The sequence below is a fragment of the Mytilus trossulus genome, chromosome 2 (genome assembly GCF_036588685.1).
Source record: "Mytilus trossulus isolate FHL-02 chromosome 2, PNRI_Mtr1.1.1.hap1, whole genome shotgun sequence".
NCBI lineage: Eukaryota > Metazoa > Mollusca > Bivalvia > Mytilida > Mytilidae > Mytilus > Mytilus trossulus.
In genome coordinates, this window is record NC_086374.1 from 21,370,462 (window position 1) to 21,393,184 (window position 22,723).

The 22,723-nt window shown below is 31.1% G+C and overlaps 1 protein-coding gene across 6 annotated transcripts in view; it reads left to right on the plus strand.

Annotated features, from left to right (window-relative positions):
* The window catches only part of LOC134706722 (microtubule-associated protein 2-like), a 102,937-nt gene that overhangs the window by 2,915 nt on the left and 77,299 nt on the right, over window positions 1–22,723 (plus strand). Inside the window, exons 3-5 of one of the 6 annotated variants that reach the window (XM_063565911.1) lie at window positions 2,234–2,316; window positions 9,740–9,767; window positions 13,599–13,726. The gene's annotated coding sequence lies outside the window, so the exon portion shown is untranslated. Of the gene's footprint in view, window positions 1–1,921; window positions 2,317–9,739; window positions 9,768–13,598; window positions 13,727–13,763; window positions 13,979–22,723 lie in introns of those variants that run through there. The other 5 variants (XM_063565914.1, XM_063565917.1, XM_063565913.1 and 2 more) reach the window with 5 other exon arrangements.

A 22,723-nucleotide genomic window follows, 5' to 3' on the forward strand; every position in this document is an offset into this window, starting at 1 on the left:
TAATTTTAAATTCTTTATAGTTTTGTCAATTAAGATATTAAATGGTTGAGTGATGTGGAGTTTTCATTCCATTCATAAAAAACAGGTGTCTGTTTCAACAAGGTAGTCAATAGATATATGGGTCATTTACTACCACTGGGAAGATGATAGCTACTATTTACAAGGGGACATCTCAGAACATAAAAACATGCTGGGATAATAAAAAAGTTGAACTGAAAAAAATCAAATGAAATATTTTTAAAATATGATTTTATAATTCTGGTAACAAAAAATAAATTTCATTTCATGAAAGTTGACCTTGCTAAAATAGTCATTTAGGAATAAGTTTTATGAAAATGACATACCGTATAGCGGGTTATTTTCGCGGGGTGTAAATTTTCCCTTATTTTCGCGGATAGAACAAAATCGCCAAAATAAAATCCACCAATTTAAAAGTGTACATGCAAAGGTAATGTTAAAAATGTTGAATCCGCCAAAGTAATAACCGCCAAAATTTTTCGTATACCTTATTCAATGAAAATCGCGAAATTTTACACACGCGAAAATAACCCGCTATATGGTAGATAAGAATAAAAAAATATGATTGATATGTGTCAATTTAACTATATAAATAGAAACTAAGAAGGTAACATTTGATGAAAATAGATAATAAAAACATGTTTAAAGGTTGTAATCAGTGCTTTTATGTAGAATAATGTATGTTATTCTTAATGCTCATGCAGAATTTTAAAAAGTTTCATTTCTTAATTTTTATAGAACATGTAGAATGTATAACTGGTATAGATTTAGTTTGATTTTAAGCCATGGCCATATTATGTAGATATTAACAAATTGAGTGAATGAAATGTAAAGTAAAAATACTGATTTGCATAAAAATATACCAGTCAATATGGGAATTAACTAAAAGTAACACTGATCAGCTTACTGATGAAGAACTTGTTACCAAAAGAAGAAATAATCAATTTTGATAAGGTATGAAACAGGACCAAATATATTTTTGTTTTAAATTGGATAAAAACAGATGTTACCATTTCAGCTTGTGTAGCAGATGTACTAATGTATCTAAATTTTCAGGATTTAGGAAAATGGGAACCATATATTCCTCTCAAGGAATATCATTTAATCTTTTCAATAATTGTATCAAACTTCTTACTAAAAATTATACACTGGAAATTAGTTCATCCCAACATAGATATATCTATCAATAGTATCAATAGTTCATCAATATTTTCAATAAAGACAGAGTTGGATTTAAGGTGGTATAGGTGTCTTCCGCCATCTTGGATTGTAAAAAACATAGAACCAAAGGTCCAGATTTTCTATCAAGTTTGCAAAATTTGATGCAGCCTTTCAAAGCAGATATTTAATGTGTATATTGACAGAAAAAATATTACTGTCATTTCTTATAATTTAATTCTTAATTCCATTTTAAACCGTAGAAAACCATGAAAAAACGTTGATGACGTCACGGTCACATGACTAAATTATGTCTATGAGCTCATAACAAAATAACGTCAGCCAATCAGAAGACGCTTTACATCCAAAATTAAATTATATATAAATAAAATACATAACACAGTTATATCTGAAGCATGACACGAGCAGTCAGTTGGGCCCCTTTATGAAAATTTTGTAATCAGCCAATGAATTATAAGTTTGTTACAATTAAAGCTAAGTTATTTTTTCCTAAAAGTTTATAAATTTTGACACCAACCTTTTGATATATAGTGCATTTCTGCTGAATACTGTCATAAAATATCTGAACATAATAGAACCAACACTTGTTAAATTTATCTTGGTAAATGATCCAACAATTTTGTTTTTGTTTTAAAGATGAAACTTATTTTGGCTTTGACAAGTAAAATTGATTTAAGATTTAAATATTTTCCAATTCTTTGTGTAATGTTGAAATGGTATTATTTATAGCTTATTTATTTTTCTGGCATAATTAAGAGAAACATCAGCCTAAAACAATATCAGAACACTTAGATAATGGATACCCATCTCAAGTGCTACTAAGCCTTGAGCTGAAGCAGTAATACTGGCAATAGCTATAACCACTTGTTACATAACAGCATATGAACTATCTTAACATTGTTAAGCATTATACATTTTGAAATGGTCCTTTCTGTAAACATTAGTAGCATCACTAAATTATTACACCTGATAAAAAAGCAGATAATCACTGAAAATCTACAAAATATTTGTTATCATTGTTTTTATTTGATTTCAGTTAAATAAAGTACTGCACTTGATTGGATGGTTTATCTAGATAGTTTTGGTGGATTTTTGTATCATTCCCTCCAATTTTCACAGGTAAGGTAACTTTACTAAACAGGTGAAAATGTTATGTACGATTGCCATAACAATGAACTTTATCATTATTTTGACACACTTTCAAATTTGAACTTTTAGTTTGAATATTTTGAATGAATTATTTAAATAAAAATGATGTATTAGTGAAATATAGCATGTGCAACTCCACAGTGGTGTAAAAATTGCTACCCTTCCTGATGAAATTTTTTGATTATTTTACTAAATGTAAGTTGATATTTCTGTTCAGTACATGAAAAAGCATATAATGTTTCTTTGACCGCTGAAAGATATAAATATGTTTGCAGTTTTAATGGAATGTCCTTCTTGTAATTAAACTTGCACACTTTTCAGCTGCATACTATGATGATTAATATGAGACTTGAACTTCATGTTATGAAATACAGACCAAAAGCTGTCTTTCAAAAGTTTTGAATAGAAGGCCTCAACTAGAAATCAGTTTCAAAATTGAGGTTTTATAAGTCACAATTATTGAAAAGTGTGAAAAGATGGCCAGTCCGGCAAGAATAGAGAATAAAAGTGTACTTGGCTCCAAATTCTATGAAAATAAATCAGCTTTCGCATTTGTATTTGATTTTGATTTTCCAGTTTGGCTGAGTCCATCTCAGGTTTGAAAATCTATTGTATTAAGTTTAATGATGATAATTTTTATTTATAGTTTTAAGTAAAGATAGGATTTTGAGAAAAAAAAATAAATGTGAAATATGGCATTTCTTTCCCAAAAGTAAATTTTAGGTCTACAGTTAAAATTATATGATAATAAATAAAAAAAATTAAAGATTTAATTTTGTGCAGTTTAGAATTTTTATAACAAGTTGAAATATATACTTGCCCATTCTTCATTATTTTTGTTGTTTATTTATGATAACTTTGTTCAATGACTGGCATCTATAGTTTCATTTTAAAATAGAAGAAAACACTAAGAAAGTAACGTTAAGATTTAAAAGTGAACCCTCAGCCATTAATTTCTTTTGTATTAAATCACTAAAACAATTCATTGTTTTCCCATTCTTTTGTTAACTGTTTTACACTCTTTTAAGTACGATAGTTGGATAAGCAAGGACAAGTCTTCAAATTTATAAAAGTTAAGGTATGTTTTTGTTACATAATGTTCAAATTTTTGTTAAGTTAATATGTTAAAGCATTACAAAATTTAATATGAGAATATATTCTGTTTTATGCTTAAAAAGAATTAAATAACTGACATACAATAAACACTTTTAACTTTTGGTATGGTCTATATCTGCACAATGTAAAGGATATGGTTCTATGTTTCATTCTTGACTTTTGATTCAATTTTGTTAAATTGTTTTTGGGGTTAATTTTGATAGTTAAGAGTGGCAATTTCTGAGTAAGTAAACTTGATAATTCTATATAAAACTAAAACAAATATAATACCATAGTTACAGCTAGGTTTAACACACAGGTAGCACATAATAGACTAGCTATAGAAGTGCTTCACAGAGTCACCTGTATGCTAAACAGTCCTTTTGTATCTTAATCATACTTCAGATGCTTGGAAGACAAACAGTCCATACTAATGTAATACAATTGTTGCCCTTGTACCAAGTGTATGTCCTGCCAGATTCATCACTATATAAAAACAATAAGATGTGGTATGATGGCCAATGAGAACACATGACTGAATTACACAGAATATACAACAGGTATAGGTCACCATATGGCCTTCATCAAAGAGTAAAACGCAAATTGCCCCAAAAGGACCAATGGAAAACAATTCGAACAAGAAACCATCGGCCTGATTTATGTCCAAAATAATGAACATGAAGAAAAATATGATATACAGCAACATCTGGGGTCATTGTTAAAGGTCTGGAAAAGCTGCTTAATATATTGAACTTAGTGTACAGACAATTGTTTACGATTGAGTTTATTACTAGTAATAGACTACAGTAATTATATATATATATATAGTATATGATAATCATTTAGGGGTGCTACAGGTTAAAATAAGCTTGCAATCATTTAAAAAAAAAATCTGCAAATTGTAAGACATATGTATCTGTAGATTTGTTATAAATTCAACAGAACATTACAAGCTTCTGAGTCTACCTAGATTCTTGGCATCTGTTCACAGAATTATGAATTATAAAAAGATTGAAAATACCTGCATTGCTCAAGATGCATTATGTAGATTGTATGTAGTGTCTTTAAATATGTACATCGAATATTCATTATTTTTTTAAAGGCTGTTTGATTTTAAGTACCATATGGTTTTCCTCTTGATAATTAAAATAAACAGTTCACTATCAAACTTGTATTTATTATTTTTTCATAATGATGATTAATAATTACTCCAGACATTTTCAATCAATAATAATAACACTTATTATCAGATTACAGAAGAAAAATTCATAAAACTATTGAACATGCGATCTTTAGACACAGTTTTTTTCTTACATGTCAGAACTGTTCATGTTATTTTGCAAATATTAAAAAGATCCACAGTGTCTTCAAAATAAATACTAGAGTTATTTCACTTTGCTTTGTATGATGGTTTTGGGGTGGGGAGCGGGGTGTTCAAGTGGCTGGAACCTGACCCTCTTTTCTGGACAATCTGCATTTAAATGGGGAGATATGGTTGGAAACGGCTTTATCCTGCATTGCCTGTTCATTCATTTGTATATCCGTCCGTCCGTCTGTCCGTAAGTTCAAGTGTTTGTCCCACTTCAGGTTAAATTTTTTGCCTAAAGCTTGTTGTCAAGTTATTTTTTGATGAAGTTGAAGTCCAAACAACTTGAAACTTAGTACACATGTTAGAATTTTGGTGGTGACACATTTACTGTTTTTTGATTTTTCATCTTTACAATGGAATAAATGCTGAATTTTTAGGTTCCATTTTCTTATTTTAGTGTCCTCAACCAAATATTATGAATCTAATACATAATGCTTATTCAGTAAACAAAAAAACTCAGATCCAGTACAAATTTTGGTTACAGCTAGGTCACTTTTATCGTTCTTGAGTTATGTCCCTTTATAATGTTTTTTGCAGGCCGGGGCATGGTCTGTGTCCTATACATTCCCCATTCATTTACTAAAGCAATTGATATAAACTTGTATTGCAATAAATAATTAATGACTTGTTTATGTAGATACATTAACAGAAATTATTGATTGGAGTAATTTTAATATTTTATAATATAACTTGGTTTTTCGTCAAAATTTCTATGTAAAATTAGTTATGAAATAAAAATGACCTTTAAGGGCTAGCAATTTAATTGTTATGAATTTGTTTTAGAGATAATATCCCTTTGAGAGCCCCAAGTTTGTAATTATGTTATATTCCCTAAAGGATAATTATATCTGATGAGGATGGTGCATAATTTGTTTTAGTTTGAGAGCATATCACAAAGTTATGCCAAAAATGATTGCTGCATGAAGTGCTGTTTAATATTTATGTCCAGATAGTCATGTCAACTGTGATCAATATATAATAATATATAGGTAAGAAATTATTTTATCAATTAGAGAACAAAATGAAAAGTTTAACTGAAATCATTTATTTTTTGCAACTTTAAGAAAATGCATGTGTTTGTATGCGAGTGTGTTTAGGTACAGAAGTGTTTGAATTATTTTAGGAAGCTGATTTCAGCAGAAATTTTTGGATGATATGTTGCTGTCTGCAGAGTTTTTTTGGTATTTAATTATTTATATCAAAGATAAATTGGGTAAACAACAAGCTGCATAACATTACATTACTCTTGTGTGTTTTGGTTGATTCCCCTGAAAAAGTAAATTTTTAACTGGTTTCTCATCCTATTTCTTGAACTCATGGAACTAGGAATGTTGATTGATATATTTTGCTAAACTTTGAAAACATCAGCCATTATTATAATTTAAAGAGGCAACAATGTGTAATATAAAACCAACTATTCATTGTGAAATTTAGAAAGTACTATTAGTAACAGGACAGTGATCTGGAAAACTGGTGTTTGAGTATGTTATTCCTACATTCATGGCTCTTGAAATGATTAATAGCAAAACAATTTTTGTAGATACTGGCCCACCACATTTTCACAGGGACCACCAAAGTTGTAGTCTCGGTGATCCCATTGAAATTACATTTTGTTGTGTCTGGACCTTTTAAAGCTTGTGTTGTTTGGGTTTTGTTATGTCTGGGCCTTTTAAAGCTTGTTATGTTGTTTGGGTTTTGTTATGTTTGGGCCTTTTAAAGCTTGTTATGTTGTTTGGGTTTTGTTATGTCTGGGCCTTTTAAAGCTTGTTATGTTGTTTGGGTTTTATTATGTCTGGGCCTTTTAAAGCTTGTTATGTTGTTTGGGTTTTGTTATGTCTGGGCCTTTTAAAGCTTGTTATGTTGTTTGGGTTTTGTTATGTTTGGGCCTTTTAAAGCTTGTTATGTTGTTTGGGTTTTGTTATGTCTGGGCCTTTTAAAGCTTGTTATGTTGTTTGGGTTTTGTTATGTTTGGGCCTTTTAAAGCTTGTTATGTTGTTTGGGTTTTGTTATGTCTGGGCCTTTTAAAGCTTGTTATGTTGTTTGGGTTTTGTTATGTCTAGGCCTTTTAGAGCTTGTTATGTTGTTTGGGTTTTGTTATGTCTGGGCCTTTAAGGGCTTGTTATGTTGTTTGGGTTTTGTTGTGTCTGGGCCTTTTAAAGCTTGTTATGTTGTTTGGGTTTTGTTATGTCTGGGCCTTTTAAAGCTTGTTATGTTGTTTGGGTTTTGTTATGTCTGGGCCTTTTAAAGCTTGTTGTGTTTGGGTTTTGTTATGTCTGGGCCTTTTAAAGCTTGTTATGTTGTTTGGGTTTTGTTATGTCTGGGCCTTTTAAAGCTTGTTATGTTGTTTGGGTTTTGTTGTGTCTGGGCCTTTTAAAGCTTGTTATGTTGTTTGGGTTTAGTTATGTCTGGGCCTTTTAGAGCTTGTTATGTTGTTTGGGTTTTGTTATGTCTGGGCCTTTTAAAGCTTGTTATGTTGTTTGGGTTTTGTTGTGTCTGGGCCTTTTAAAGCTTGTTATGTTGTTTGGGTTTAGTTATGTCTGGGCCTTTTAGAGCTTGTTATGTTGTTTGGGTTTTGTTATGTCTGGGCCTTTTAAAGCTTGTTATGTTGTTTGGGTTTTGTTGTGTCTGGGCCTTTTAAAGCTTAATTGTTATGTTGTTTGGGTTTTGTTGTGTCTGGGCCTTTTAAAGCTTGTTATGTTGTTTGGGTTTTGTTATGTCTGGGCCTTTTAAAGCTTGTTATGTTGTTTGGGTTTTGTTATGTCTGGGCCTTTTAGAGCTTGTTATGTTGTTTGGGTTTTGTTATGTCTGGGCCTTTTAAAGCTTGTTATATTGTTTGGGTTTTGTTATGTCTGGGCCTTTTAGAGCTTGTTATGTTGTTTGGGTTTTGTTGTGTCTGGGCCTTTTAAAGCTTGTTGTGTTGTTTGGGTTTTGTTATGTCTGGGCCTTTTAAAGCTTGTTATGTTGTTTGGGTTTTGTTATGTCTGGGCCTTTTAAAGCTTGTTATGTTGTTTGGGTTTTGTTATGTCTGGGCCTTTTAAAGCTTGTTGTGTTTGGGTTTTGTTATGTCTGGGCCTTTTAAAGCTTGTTATGTTGTTTGGGTTTTGTTATGTCTGGGCCTTTTAAAGCTTGTAATGTTGTTTGGGTTTTGTTATGTCTGGGCCTTTTAAAGCTTGTTATGTTGTTTAGGTTTTGTTATGTCTGGGCCTTTTAAAGCTTGTTATGTTGTTTGGGTTTTGTTATGTCTGGGCCTTTTAGAGCTTGTTATGTTGTTTGGGTTTTGTTATGTCTGGGCCTTTTAAAGCTTGTTATATTGTTTGGGTTTTGTTATGTCTGGGCCTTTTAGAGATTGTTATGTTGTTTGGGTTTTGTTATGTCTGGGCCTTTTAAAGCTTTTTATGTTGTTTGGGTTTTGTTATGTCTTGGCCTTTTAAAGCTTGTTATGTTGTTTGGGTTTTGTTATGTCTGGGTCTTTAAGGGCTTGTTATGTTGTTTGGGTTTTGTTATGTCTGGGCCTTTTAAAGCTTGATATGTTGTTTAGGTTTTGTTATGTCTGGGCCTTTTAAAGCTTGTTATGTTGTTTGGGTTTTGTTGTGTCTGGGCCTTTTAAAGCTTGTTGTGTTGTTTTGGTTTTGTTGTGTCTGGGCCTTTTAAAGCTTGATATGTTGTTTAGGTTTTGTTATGTCTGGGCCTTTTAAAGCTTGTTGTGTTGTTTGGGTTTTGCTCTTTGTGTTAACCAATGAGACACATCTTCGCTAGCCAAGGGTTACGATCCACTCCAGCTCTCATTAAAATGTCTAGTCCCTAGTGATTGACAAGTGTCTAAACCATGTTTAAAGCTTCAGTTCAACCAAATTTAAGCAGGTTGTAAAAGAAAACTATCTGCAGAAAACAGTAAAAACCTATTATTAGTTTCACAATTGACAAAAATCAGACAATAAAACCACAGACTAAACACTTGTACATAAACATGTGGAAGGGTTAAAGTCATGTTAATTCATCTTTTAGATAACTCAGTAATATTCAACAAATTAAATACCTACTGTACAAAGTGATCAAAGCAAAAATCAACATAAATTATCTGTTTGTATTAACCTAAGATACTAATTTTGTCTCTTGCTGAGCCATGTTATTTTTAAAATTTGGCAAATATCATTGGATGTTGATGAAGTTCTAATGTTTTTTTATAAGATAAAAGATTTATATCTTTTCTGCTTAGTTATTTATCAATTTATTAAAGAATTCAGCCAAGAATCTGGGTGTAACGTACAGCTTCATAGTTAGTATTGTAACTTACAAAAGTTCAAAAGTACATTCCATGTTTCTCCAATTATTCCAGTAGTTTTGGATAATAATATCAAAATGAATTGTAAATGTTTAAGTTTCCAACACTTTTACAATGGGAAATGATATTCTTATGTCTAACAACAAATCATGTATTTCCTTTTATTACGTATAGTGTTGTTCTTCCTCTTGAAATAAACTTTTTGATTTGACCGTCATAAACAGTTGTATTATTTTATTATCAAGATCATTGTTTGTATACAAAGTCGATCAAATTTGACTTGCTTGTGGAACCTATTTCTAAGGCAGGATCCACAAGCAAGTCAATTTTTATCCACTTTGTATTTACACTGTCACCCTTCATAGGAGTGATTGCCCTTAAATGCTGATTTTTTTACCCTCTGGAGTGTTTTGAGCAAAAAACAATGAAGATAGAGAGACATTTAAAAGAAAAAAAATATTAGCTATAATAAATCAACAATTAATTTTTTTCATGAGTTCTGTTCTTATCTGCAATGCTGGAAAGAGTCTATTGTAGATTATGGACATAAACCCTGATGAGTGACAAAGACTCTTTAGAGCCTCTAGTTATACAATTTGCATGGTACATGTCTTAAAATAATGTCAAATATAGTTTTTCTATTTTAGGCCAAAAAAAGTGGAATTATAAGCAAAGGTAACAGTAAGTAAAAGTTAAAAATGAAGAAACATTTAACACTTATATAGTTTCATTACAATTAGATCATTTTGCAACTCTTAAGCAGCAGGAGTAGATTTAATAAAAGGACAAAAACATCCACAACCAATATTTTGTATCAACTTGGAGTGTAATACATCCACCAACAATATAATGTACATCCATACTATAAGCTACAGTTAGAGGAGGTTGATTTTCTAGGCACGTTATACATATCCTTTCCTATATATAGTTAGAATATTCTGCAGTATAATACAGCATTATTCAAACATCGCAGAAAACATGCGTAGCATGGGCTCATGCAGCTCCCCTAGAACAACAACTACATTTGTAGTAAAGAATACATACATGTAGCTACCCTAATACAGCAACTAGCATAGGGTACAATATGAACTTCAACATAAAAGAAACCTTAAACAGCATCATTTTAAAGAAAAGGACATTTTAGTTTTGATTCCTATTTTTATAAAGGGAGAAAATAAACTGAGATTGTGTTATCTTGTATATAAATATTTTGACATGTAAAATTGAGAAAGGAAATGGTGAATATGTCAAAGCGACAACCACCCGACCATAGAGCAGATAACAGCCGAAGGCAACCAATGGGTCTTCAATATAGCGAGAATTCCCGCACCCGTAGGTGTCCTTCAGCTGGCCCCTAAAAATATGCATAATAGTACAGTGATAATGGACGTCATACTAAACTCCGAATTATACACAAGAAACTAAAATTTAAAATCATACAAGACTAACAAAGGCCAGAGACTCCTGACTTGGGACAGGCGCAAAATTGCGGCGGGTTAAACATGTTTATGAGATCTCATCCCTCCCCTATACCTCTAGCCAATGTAGAAAAGTAAAAGAATAACAATACGCACATTAAAATTCAGTTCAAGAGAAGTCCGAGTCCGATGTCAAAAGATGTAACAAAAGAAATGACAATAATACATAAATAACAACAGACTACTAGCAGTTAACTGACGTGCCAGCTCCAGACCTCAATTAAACTGATTGAAAGATTATGTCTTCATCATATGAATATCCAGCACAATCCCTCCCATTAGGGGTTTAGTATCATACTATCATAAAATATATGAGAAGAACATAACCCATGTCATGCCAACAACTGTTTTTTTAGAAATAAATGTGTTTAGTTCCGATGAAGAGACCCTATCAGTGAATCAATATTAAAGCCAAAATATGCAATCTTTAATGACCTGACAACAGTATTGTAACTATATCCCCTTCTAATAAGTCTATTTAAAGGTTTTGTTAGTTTCTGAGGAGAATACTGACATTTTTGTGCTTTATAAAGAATATTTCCATAAAAAATTGGATGTGAAATACCTGAACGTATACGATGTCTGCATGTTGAGTTATATTTACGAATTATTTCCTTATACCGGTGATAAAATTTAGTAAATGTTTTGACCAGTTTGTGATATCGAAAACCCTGGTGTAAAAAATTTTCAGTAATACATAAATTTCTCTCGCTAAAATCTAATACGTTGTTACATACACGAGCGAATCGTACAAGTTGAGATATATAAACACCATAAGCTGGTGACAAGGGAACGTCACCATCTAAAAATGGATAATTAACAATAGGGAATGAAAAATCATCTCTTTTATCATAAATTTTTAGCTCCCCTGGCCTAAAAGGCCATGTGAGCTTTTCTCATCACTTGGCGTCCGACGTCGTCGTCGTCGTCGTCGTCGTTAACAATTTTTCAAACATCTTCTCCTCTGAAACTACTGAATGGATTTGAATGAAACTTAGCATGATTGTTCCTTAGATTGTCATGCACAAAGTGTGTGCATCCATTTTTGATCCGTCAAAAAACATGGCCGCCGTTACTTAAAATAGAACATAGGGGTCAAATGGAGTTTTTGGCTTATATCTCAAAAACAAAAGCATTTAGAGCAAATCTGAGATGGGGTAAAAATGTTCATTAGGTCAAAATCTTTCAGCCCTGAAATTTTCAGATGAATCAAACAAACCATTGTTGGGTTGTTGCCACTTAATTGTAAATTTTAAGGAAATTTTGCAGTTTTTGGTCATTATCTTGAATATTATTATAGATAAAGATAAACTGTAAACAGCATAAATGATCAGCAAAGTAAGATCTACAAGTACGTTAATATGACCAAAATTGTCAATTGACCCCATAAGGAGTTATTGCCCTTTAAAGACTTTTTTTCATCATGTTGACTTACTTTAAAAAATCTTCTCCTTTGAAACTGCTGTATCAATTTCAGCCAAACTTAGGCTAAATGAGTTTCAGAGTATCTAGTATAAATTTTATATTTCATTTCCTTGTATGTCAGAAACATAGCTCCTATGGCTAAAATAGAACATAGGAGAAAATGATTTTCTTTTGCTTTTGAAGAAAATAGGACGATTCAAAGAACATTTAAATAAATTGAAAAGCCAAAATAATCATTGATGAGAGATTTAACCAAAAAAATTAAGGTGAGCGATTCAGGCTCTTGAGAGCCTCTTGTTGTATTAAGCTTCCCGTTTATGATATAGATATCAAGATCGAGGAAAGGGCAGTGATGATTATTATCATTAGCTTTATTCAAAGTAAGTTCTACAGGATAAATTTCTTTAGTATACATACTGAAGTCGTCATTATTGAGAGCCAATATATCATCCAAATATCTAAAAGTATTGTTAAATTTTTGTATCAAATGTTGTTTTGATGGGTCTTTGCTAATTTTAGTCATAAATTGTAACTCATAACAATACAAAAACAGGTCCGCAATAAGTGGTGCACAGTTAGTCCCCATTGGAATTCCAATAACTTGACGATATACAGAATCTCCAAAGCGAACAAAAATGTTATCAAGTAAAAATTCAAGCGCATAAATAGTATCAAAGCATGTCCAATTGACATAGTTCTTTTGTTTATTGCTACTAAAAAATGATCTAAAAGAGTTTGAACATATGTACTCTCATTCCGACTTTTTAAATGCCCAGTTAATAATTAGGGATGTGAATTTTTTCTTAATAAGAATATGAGGCAAAGTGGTATATAGGGTAGATAAATCAAAACTTTGAACAGATTCAAAATCACCAATATATGCATGCAATTTATCAAGTACTTCCAATGAGTTTTTGACACTCCAAAAGTAATTAATTCCACTATTTTCAAAGGCCTTATTTGAAAAATTTATATATTTAATGTCTATACAAATTCTTATATGGTTTTTGGGCAGATATAAAACATGCATATAATTATGCTTTTGATGCATGTTATTGATAACTTAATTGGCTGGTGAAAACGCATCTGCCAACAACAATTGTAAATTTACCTGTAAATTTAATTTGGAGTTGTCTCCCATGAGGCCTGTAATAATATGTATAAATTTTAGATATGAAATGTAAGAAATGAAGACAGTAACATTATTGTCAATTTAAATTAGTTAAGATACTTAAAAAATGAAGAGCATTTATATTAATATTAGGAAATAAAGTTTAAAATTTGATTTTGTGCATAACTTATCGCTAAGTGAAAAAAATGAAGATCTTCTTAGACATAGTTTTAAAAATTAAATAATTGTACTTTTCAATTTGTCACCAAGTTGTCATCAGTGGCATCTCTTTATTCAAATCTATATTTTGTGACCTTGACACACATAATTATGAGTCATCACACTGCTTATTTACATTCTGTGGAATTGGTGCTCCAGTTATTTTTTATGTCAGTTTGTGCGTTTTTGATTTTTCATCACAGCATCACTGAAGTTTGTGACCATATATGTTCAGATGCATTATAATTCCAGCATTTTTCTATATATTTTTAGAGAGTGATTATTAGAATTCCAGATTATTGTAGCCATACAATTGAGCTGTTGATTATTTTGGAAATATTTCTGGAACCATAGCATGGCAGAAGCTATTGTTGGGCCTGTCCAGAACTTACAAGTACAAGGTAATTAACAAACCAAGGTTTAAAAACTTGCATTGTAATTAACATGTTTTCCATGTAATTTTGTTTTGCATTTTCATAGATTAATTTTCAAGATAAAGCATCAACATTGATTCCTTGGAGAATCACAGTTGAATGGAAGATCCGGAAAAAATCAATAGCACAACATCAGCTACATATAAGTTGACTAACAGGAATTATCTTGATCAGTTTGTCATCTGACGTCTGCTTGAGTCTTGTGACCGTCTGCAAAAGGTAAGAATGTTAAAACCATATGTAGTCAAAATTTACAGATGTAAAAAACTATAATTGGTACACATTCAATAAAAAGTATGAAGTTGCCAAAGAATTAAATTTGTTGAAGGAATGAGATTGTGGTGTAACAAAGAAGTTAAAAAAGGGGTGGTATAACTTTAATGTAAAAGAATATTTGAAAGTTTGATTTTGCTTTGAAAAATTTCCTGCAGATGGCTAATTTTTGTCTTGAAAAATTTTGTATACTAAAAATATAATAAATGATTATGTCAAATTTTTTCAATTTTTTTTCTAAAGTCTAATTTTGTTTATAATTATATGGTATTTTTTAAGTTAGACAAAACACTATTCTTACACAACCTGTTTAATATATAAATAAAGAAGTTTAATAATTATTCAGTGAAGACTAAGAGACTTGGAATAAAGACTTGTCTGTATAAATATTGGAAATCCCAACTTGATGATTCCATTTTTACGATGTTTTTGTCAGATGAGATAACAAGTCATTTTTTTGTATTTTAGAAGGCACAAGTATTTTTAAAGTGACATGATCACTCCAGAGCTATACAAAACTTGAAATTTGGATGGAAAGGCTCCATTTTCCACTCAACAAGAAACTTGTCATTAAGAGATCATTAAATTTCCTGTTGTTTGTTTTACTAAAGATTATGAAAAGGATTGAATACATGTAACTGCAGAAAAAAATCCTGTTTATACAATATATATATCAAGACTATGTATTTTTGATATTTACCCTACATTTGATCTGCTGGAAGATGAATTTAATTTGTGTTCCAGGTTTTCCTGGTGTTGTGTTCCAGGTTTTCCTGGTGTCCTTTTCTATTCTTCACAAAAATATTTATTCTTAAGACTAAAGGATTTTATAACTTGCTTTTTTCTGGCCTTCTATCTAGAAAATTTTAATGATGTTTGAATATGTACTAAGTATGGATATGCAACCAAAATACAAAGAGTGCTTAATATTAAGAGGTTGGGTTTGGTCTTCTGTTTCAAATTCTGTCAGATGTCATGTATAGCCTGTGTTCTTTGAAGTCTAGATCTCCAGTTTATGTGACTGAGGTTTAGAATTGAGAAAGATGCTCACGAGTTTAGCATCAATATAGATCTTTCTTATCAGTAAATCAGCTCATCAAGATGAAGCTGTATAGAAAGATATTAATTCAAGAAATAAAATTCAGTAAATTACAAAAAACAATCGATGAAAATGAAGGTGTGGAATTTGTTTGAATAAATAAAATATTAATTCAAGTAAAACAGAACATGTGGATATTGGATACCAATATTGAAAGTAACAATTGTTAAATGGAACTACTAAGCAAGAAAAACTAATCATCAATTAAAGGTTTGTCAATACACACTACATGTACAGACATAATACATCATTTGATTAAAGGTTTGTCAATACACACTACATGTACAGACATAATACATCATTTCATTGGAATGTAAAGGGTGGGATACCTTTTTAAGTTAGTGCAAGGATGACAAACTTAGTTAATAATTCAAATTCAAATTCAATAATCAATAATATTGTTTGCATACAGATCATTGCTGACAAATATGGCATGATAATTTAATTAGAGAATACAAAACTTCATGTTATTTGTCTGGAACATGAATATTAAAGTTTAAACATGGATTTAATGTGTAATTGTGTGTAAGGCAAATGTTGTTTCACACAGACACTAGGACGTGATAAATCTATAGGTTTCATTAAGAGAGAACATTGAACTCAGAACTCTCTACAAATTAAGTTTTTGAAGCAAAGAATGGTTTCTAAACATTTTGACAAGATTGAATAGACCTTATTGGTATTTTGAAATCTGCACTGGTTGAACGGCTCTTGAACTATTGACGTAACACAACAATCACTTTTCCAATGTAGCCTAAGAATTTCTCTATCAGGACATCAAAATTTTACGAGAACCTTTGTGATATCCAATAATGACGGATAAATAGTGATAAGGACTATTATGTGACCTTTACCTTCATGTTACTTTTCAAATTGAAGTCACAGGTCTCTTTCCCATTCTCCCAGTTCACCCTTACAGCATGGCCATTTAGGTGTAGCTTTAATTTTGAACTTCCATTCATTATTATCTACTGAAAAGTAAATTTGTGTCATATACTATTTGAAAGTTATCAATATATTCTATCTTTTATGAAGAAGATTAGTTTTATATTCCAAAGTATGTAACAAAAAAAGGAATGTCAACAAAGCATAGCAAAATTAGATATTTTGATTAATTATATCTATTAAAACCAAATATTTTGTGTTTTGATTAAAAAAAGAAAAAAAAAACATTACAAAAATATCTGCCATTTCTTAAAAGAAAAAAAAATATGAAAACTATACTATCTGCTGTACCTTTCAAAAGTTTTTTTGTAATTATTATTATCCTTTTAAGTATTATTATTCTGTTATTATTTTAGGCAATGCTGTTTGACATTCCACCTAAAATCATATGATATCTGTTCTTGACAAAAGTAAGAAAAAAGTACCCTACTAAGATAATTAGATAGACAGCAAAACAAAGCATACCAGAATTAAGAACTATATTTTGCAAAATAACTATGACATTGGTTATCTAAATTTTTTTAAGATTGATTGTTTAAGATTTTATTATGAAAGGATAAAGTTGAAAGATTTACTGTAATCACTTAATACTTTGGGTTCCTAATATGTTATATGATCAATTTTTCCAGTAAGAAGTCCATAAAAAGATAATAGTCTGCAAGAAATATGAATTATCGATGAATAAAGCATTTTATTGTTATTCAATAAATTCTTCATATGATAAATTGAACTTTTTCTTCTTTATATCACAGAGATATAATCTTATTATGATTTTACATTGTTCCCTAGTACAGAAATACATTTTTATGGTTACAATGTTGGTCTTGAGATTAGTGATAAAGTCAGAAATAACACAAATATATATTATATGGTATAACGTTCTAGTTTTTTTCCTTTTATTAGGCAATATAAGAGATATTTCATGAAAACATTCTTCATTATCATGCCTGATTTAAATTTATGTTTTGGGAGGGGAATCTCAATAGACCTTTTCAGCCTTCACAATTAACTTTGAGTCCACAAGTCTGAAGCTCATTTTTTTTGAAAGTTTTAGTTGGTTTCTGTGGCGTAGGGCTTAAATTTTGGTTAAGCATGAAGACTGCCTTTTTACTTTAGAAAGTCAAAATAAAACAGAACAAAGCTCTATGGGATGATCTTGACAGAGGTTTACATAAAAGTTACACTATGACAAATAAAAACCTGAACATTGGTACTTGATATAGATATAGTGGCAATGGTTACATTGTAATGAAAATTGACAAGACATTGTACATTGTACAAGTACTGTGGATTCATCTATTTTGTGGATTGAGGTCAGAACGTTTATATTTTATTCCATGGTTTTAGCAAAGTCTGCATACATTACTTTACAAAATTTGTAATTTGTTAAACATTTAATTTTGTGGTTTCTCTGTACCCATGAAATCCACAAAAAATAGTAACCAACTAATATTAATGAATTCACAGTATAAATTATTTACTGTGAATAGAGATTTATAGAGATATTTGTTAGCTGGTAGAAAATTCAATAACACAAATTAGTCTTCCTTTCTTTTTTTTACGCCCGTCTTTTAGATGGGACATATTATGGTATACCGTTGTCCGTCCGTCTGTCCGTCCGTCCATCCGTCCGTCCGTCCGTCATCCACACTTGGGACAATAGCTCAAAAACACTTTCACCAATTTCAATGAAACTTGAGTGAATTGTTTATATCTATTGAAGTAAGCTCCCTTTCCTTTATTTTTAATTTCAGATTTTAAGTTTTGGATTAATGGGGCTTTATTCATAAAAAAAGGGGGAATTTTCAACACTTCAGACAATAACTCAAAAAGGCTTTCACCAATGTCCATGAAACTTTGGTGAATTGTTTATATCTATTGATGTAAGCTCCCTTTCAATTTTTATAAATTTCAGATTTTAAGTTTTGGATTTATGGGGCTTTATTCATAAAAAAAAGGGGGGGGGGGCGGGTTTAACACTTTAGACAATAACTCAAAAAGGCTTTCACAAATGTCCATGAAACTTTGGTGAATTGTTTATATCTATTAATGTAAGCTCCCTTTAAATTTTTATAAATTTCAGATTTTACATATCTGTGTTATGAATTTTTATGCCTAAAAAAGGAGGGATTTTCCTATTTTGGGACAATAACTAACACTTTCACAAAATTTTATGTATGGATGAAAAATTAAGACAACAAAATTAGTTAAATTTGAGGTAGCCTTAATAGTGCCAATTTTTTTAATTTATTGTTTAGGGGGGGGGGGGGGGCGGGGGGGCGGGTATTTGACAGGGCTCACACTATTTCTTGTTGATCATATAAATTCATTTAAAGCATAAAAGACAAGTTTAAAGAGCAACAGGCGTATTATGCGCTAAAGCGCAGCCCTTTATTGATGAATTCCTGTAACACTAAAACGTTCAAAGAAAATGCAGGTCTGAGTTCGTTTAGAGAAATCAAAGCAAAAGTTTTAACATTATTTTGTTTATGCAGCCTACCTGTAAAATTTTTGTGACTTTATTTTAATGTTGAAGAAATTCATCTAAGATAAATTAGTATTGTTGAAATGAGAATCCTTTTATATATACTTATATGGGTGTTTGTTATGTGTGTGCGAAGTTTGTTTTATACAGGTAATGATTGAAGTGAAAGAAAGCATCTATTGGTTGGCATAAAACAATGCTACTTTGAGAGAACGTACAATAGGTATACAAGTTCGAGGCTTTTACTTCACTTTGTAAAAATAAATTGTCTATTTGTAAATTTTGTTTAGTATTTTAACTCAGATGTTTGATGACAAATTTAGACGATATGAAATTTTTTTATAACTGGCAATTGGGATCATCAACTCTTGTTTATTTTCAAATGAGCTGGAAAAAGAAGGGAAAAGGTCAGCATTAAAACTTCCTAGTCCGCTGGATTTTCAGTTGGTCGGTTTGTTTTAGGGCAAACATTTTTTTAAATTCTGTTGTATCCTCATGTTCCTATCTTTTTGTAAAGAGAGTAATTTCCAAAACTATATAGGATCAAGATCACCTATCTGGACATAACCATTCTCAAGACATGTATGATCCAATAACATGGACATTGATAAACAATGGAGATCAGAGATCAGTTGCTCATCAGTCTTTTTCTATGCTCTCTAATGAACATGATGAAGATCCCTTTCTGTAATGTAGTCCAGTTTATACACATTGACATCTAGAACATCCACGATTTCTATCATTACAAGAAATAGCTATAGATTATTCAGATTTCAAGGCTAAATTGATTATTTATTTGCGGTTGTGGTTGTTTTAGGATTGATGTTCCTTTGATATCCACCCCATACCATCTTAGTATTCATGTACTATGATTGTATTTGTGTTTCATTTCAAGTCTCTTTTCTCAAAAGTTTATTGAAGAACAGTTGTTAAAGAGGGTGGTCTATTGTAGATTTAGAAGAAAAAAATAATGTTTAGTTTTCTTTTTATATGATGCCAACAACACATTCAATAGAAAAATGCCTGAAGAATAAAATCAATATTGATATTGAGACTGAATTGTGTAGGAATTTAATTGTAGACAGACCCAGAAACAATTACAATGAATTAAGTTTATAAAAATCAATAGTGACATTGGATACTTTTCAAGGAATTTTAAGAGTATTATACAATTAAGGTGGTACCTAACACCTGAACTAAAATTAATTTGGCTCGTTTAATTTTCTTAAAATTTTGACAAAGTATTTACTTTGACCCTTTGACAAAAATATAAAAAAGTCAAAAAAATTGAACCAACCGTTTAATCAGAAAAATTACACTGGTTATATAGCAGTTTGACAAACACTCATTTTGATCATTGAGAAGCTTAATATTCCCTTAAGAACACAACGTCATTAAACATTCTGCTGATTTTACAGAGTTATCTCCCTGTAGTGTTAGGTACCACCTTAAGCCTTGGAAGAACTAAGGATATTTTTTTTTTTTTTTTTTTTTTATCTCATTCATAAAATCTTGGAGGGTGCACTTTTTTTAGAGGGGATATTGATCTTCTTGTTTGCACGCTTTTTTTGGTGGCCTTCGGCTGTTGTCCGTTTTATGGGCGGGTTGTTGTCTCTTTTACACATTCCCCATTTCCATTCTCAATCTTATTTCCCTTACTATAAACAGGATAAATGGTTTCAAGAGTTTATATCAATCTCATATGTGACAGATTTGATTCTAATGTTTTGACTAAAGTGTTTAACATTATTAACATTTGTTGATACCCTTTTTGATAACAGGTATGTTGTTGGTGTAGTGGGTAACAATATTTGACAATGTGTTGTGTTCTTTTAGGTATTTATAATAATTTGATGACTTGAGAGATACACTTCATTGTGTTCTTGGGCGTACTTTGCAGTAGTTCGTTGACTTGAGTGTTGTCCGTGTATTCCTGAATGTACTTTGCAGTAATTTGGTGACTTGAGGTTGTTCATTGTATTCCTGAATGTACTTTGCAGTAATTTGGTGACTTGAGGTTGTTCATTGGGTTACTGGATGTACTTTATTGTGTTCTTAGATGTACCTTGCAGAAATTTGGTGACTTGATGTTGTTCATTGTATTCTTGGGTGTACTTTGCAGTAATTTGAGAATGTTCACTGTGTTCCTGGAAGTACCTTTTAGTAACTTCATGACTTGAGGTTGTTTATTGTGTCTCAATGTAGTTTGCAGTAATTTTGGGAGTCATGCATTGCATTCCTAGATATACTTAAGTAATTTAGGTGAATCAAGAGTTGTGGATGTACTTAGCAGTAATTTGGTGACTTGAGAATGTTCACTGTGTTCCTGGAAGTACTTAGCAGTAATTTGGTGAGTTGAAAGTTGTTTGTGGTGTTCCTGAATGTACTTAGCAGTAATTTTGTGAGTTGAAAGTTGTTCGTGGTGTTTCAAAATGTACTTAGTAGTAATTTGTTGACTTGAAAGTTTTTCATGGTGTTCCTGAATGTACTAAGCAGTAATTTAATGACTTGAAAGTTGTTCGTTGTGTTCCTGAACGTACTTAGCAGTAATTTAATGACTTGAAAGTTGTTCATTGTGTTCCTGAATGTACTTAGCAGTAATTTAATGACTTGAAAGTTGTTCATTGTGTTCTTGAATGTACTTAGCAGTAAGTTGGTGACTTGAGGTTGTTCATTGTGTTCCTGAATGTACTTAGCAGTAATTTAATGACTTGAAAGTTGTTCATGGTGTTCCTGAATGTACTTAGCAGTAATTTGGTGACTTGAAAGTTGTTCATTGTGTTTCTGAATGTACTTAGCAGTAATTTAATGACTTGAAAGTTGTTCATGGTGTTCCTGAATGTACTTAGCAGTAATTTAATGACTTGAAAGTTGTTCCTTGTGTTTCTGAATGTACTTAGCAGTAATTTAATGACTTGAAAGTTGTTCATTGTGTTCCTGAATGTACTTAGCAGTAATTTGGTGACTTGAAAGTTGTTCATTGTGTTCCTGAATGTACTGAACAGTAATTTGGTGACTTGAAAGTTGTTCATTGTGTTCCTGAATGTACTTAGCAGTAATTTGGTGACTTGAAAGTTGTTCATTGTGTTCCTGATTGTACTTAGCAGTAATTTGGTGACTTGAAAGTTGTTCATTGTGTTCCTGAAAGTGCTTATCAGTATTTTAATGACTTGAAAGGTGTTTATTGTGTTCCTGAATGTATTTAGCAGTAATTAAGTGACTTGAGGTTGTTCATTGTTATCCTTGATGTACTTAGCAGTAATTATGTGATTTGAGGTTGTTTATAGTGTTTTTCATGTACTTTGCAGTAATTGTGGTGACTTAGGAGTCATTCATTGTATTCCTGGGTGTACTTGAGTAATTTGGTGACTTTAGAGTTGTTTGTTGTTTTCCTGGGTGTACTTGAGTAATTTTGTGACCTAGCAGTGCAGTAATTTGGTGATGAGTGAGTTGGACATTGTATTCCATGATGTACACTGAACAATTTAGTGACTAGTTGTTCATTGTAGTCTGTGATGTACCCTGATCTATTTGGTGACTTGAGAGTTGTTCATTGTATTCAATGATGTACTTGAGTAATTTAATTACTTTATACATTACATCTATTGATGTTCTTTGCAGTTAGTTTTAGACATAAAACTTTGGCATAATATTTCTGGATCCACTGGATGCAAGTGATATGGTTCATTTTTGTATGCTTTGATTAAACTGTACATATTAATACTATTGAAGTATGATTGTGTTTAGGATTCAGTAAGAGAACTTCCCTTGGAGGAATAATTAGACATTCTGCTGAATATCAACGTTGAACTGGTTGCTTGGTTTTACCATTATAAAAATATTGATCTCATATTGCTGGCAGTGAATTATGATTTTTATCAGTAATGTCTTTATTTAATGAATCATTATTCAAAGGTGTAAGACGACAGGTGTTCAAACAATGAACATGCATAGCCTGTGTGATACAGTTGTCTAATTCTTTGGGTAACCAATGTTTTATATGTAATTGTCTGACTTTTTGGAAACTACTACATGTACAATAATGAACATAAAATTAGGTTGTAAGTTTCTATGCAAAGACCTGCAAATCTGATGTGAGTTTTTATAAATTATTTACCAGTCTGGTAATTTTCTCTCTCTCTGTTGATCATGTCTAGCACCT